The sequence below is a fragment of the Meriones unguiculatus genome, chromosome 18 (assembly GCF_030254825.1).
Source record: "Meriones unguiculatus strain TT.TT164.6M chromosome 18, Bangor_MerUng_6.1, whole genome shotgun sequence".
In the NCBI taxonomy this organism is placed as follows: domain Eukaryota; kingdom Metazoa; phylum Chordata; class Mammalia; order Rodentia; family Muridae; genus Meriones; species Meriones unguiculatus.
Genome location: NC_083365.1, coordinates 50,082,145 through 50,084,147, shown reverse-complemented (window position 1 = coordinate 50,084,147; position 2,003 = coordinate 50,082,145).

The following is a 2,003-nucleotide window of genomic DNA, read 5'->3' as shown; positions in this document are numbered from 1 at the left end:
TCCCCCATCCTTGTATCTCTCCCTCTCTGCCCTCAAGGCTCACTCAGGCCCTGTCTTCTGCCTCCCTTCCCCCACATAAATATCTTTCACACCAGATCTGTCGTATGCGTGGCATAGTTTTAAATACATCCATCATAACAGTCTCTCCCAAAGAACCCTCAGAGAGGGCAAGAACAAGCTGGAATTTCGGTTCAGTATTCTTTCCAGGAGAAAACAAAACAAACGTCTAAAACAAGTTTGCCTTCCTTCTCCTACAAGTTAGGGTAGCTGACTGGTTCCCAGGGCAAAGCTGTTCCTCTGAACCCTCTGCCATCTGGTCTTGCTCTGCATCTGCTTCGTGGTCCAGACTTAGCCTGGGCCACCCCATCTCTAAGTCGTGCCCAGTTCCTTTATCACCCTTCCCATAACACCACAAGTTCATTTCTGCCTTCTTCCTCCACCCCATCAGGCTCTGTTGTGGTTTTTGATGATTTCCCTTTTGTTTAATCATTCTGTTAAAACGAGACCCGAAATAGAAACCAAGACGGTATCAACTTGGGTGGGAAACAGACCCACAAGAACAACTTCAAGCAACAACGTGTAATCGCCCCTTTGCTAAGCTTTGCATATCTACGCACAGTGTCAGGGCAAGTCATGGACAGTGCGTCAGCGTCCGCTCCATACCCAACTCTGAATACTGGAGAACTGTTCCGAACAAGGTTCCACAGTACGGGCTCAACAGAAATGTTTCTCTCCCAAAAGACCTTGCACGGGGGAAGGACGAGGCTCCATATCACTATCCAGCTTAGGTTAGCCTAGAAGAGGGGAGAGTTTATGAGGCATCTTTGAGTTGAGATTTGGAAGGGGAGAATGTGTGTGTCTACGCATGTGTGCGCGCGCACAGGTGGATGTGTCTGCCTGTCAGGGTATGACTCGTGTGCAAGGGCACTTGCCCTTGACACATGATTTCCCTCAGTCATTCACCTTATTTTCTGAGAGGAGGTCTCTCGCTGAACCCGGAGAGGGCAGATTTGGCAGCCGGCAGACCCCCTGGATCTGCTTGCTTTTGCCCCTCCAGGGCTGAGGTGCGTGGGTACACCCTTCCCTACTTTTCCACGAGGAATATGGAACCAAACTCAGATACTCATGCCTGCATAGCAAGCTCTACTTGCTGAGCCGTCTCTCTGGCCCCAAGCATTTTACAATCATCAAGGCCAATAACAACTTGTCTGCCTTGCAGGTAGAAAGCAGAGCAGGAAGTATGTGCTGCCCCAGGAGAAGACACACACCCAATCTGGTCCAGGAGAGACGTCTGCCTGATTGGCCAGTGCTGGTATCAGACTGACAGGTCAAGGTTTGGAACGTCATCCCTTAATAAATGACAGATTCCTAACCAACATACACAGGTGTGAATGTGAGTGCCAGTCAGAGGCCAGAGGCACCAGTTCCCCTGGAGCTGTAGTTACAGGTTGTAAACTTCTTGGCATGGGTGAAGGAACCAAAGTCTGGTCCTTTCAGAGGGACTTTGAACGAGAATGTGAGGTGGAACCCAATGCCCTTGGCTATGGTAAACTCTGGTAGTTTAGTGCGCTGAAGTTCCGTGCACCTCTATAAAGAAAAAGCTCTCTGTGAAGCAATACAGGATGGTCCCCAGGATCTAGTAACTGAAAAAGTGAGGTGCAGAAAAGGGTTTAGGCAAACTGTCACCATCTTAAAAGGAGGAGGGAGGGAAGATGCATGCATATGTATTTGTTCACACAAACAGCATTTCTGCCAGGAAAAAAAAAAAAGCAAAAAACCTAGTTATTCTGACTTCAGGGAGGGAAGGGAGTAAGGAAGAGGTCTTTTGTTTTGGGTGTTTCTTGTTTTTGTTTTTGTTTTTTTTCTTAACCATAAACTTTTACATAACATTCTTAGTTTTAACTTTAAGTTGTATTGCTTCTTTCAAAAATAAATTCAATTAAATGCACAATTCCATCGGCAACTTCTTATAAATATATTTACTTGAAGGAATTGGAGGTTCC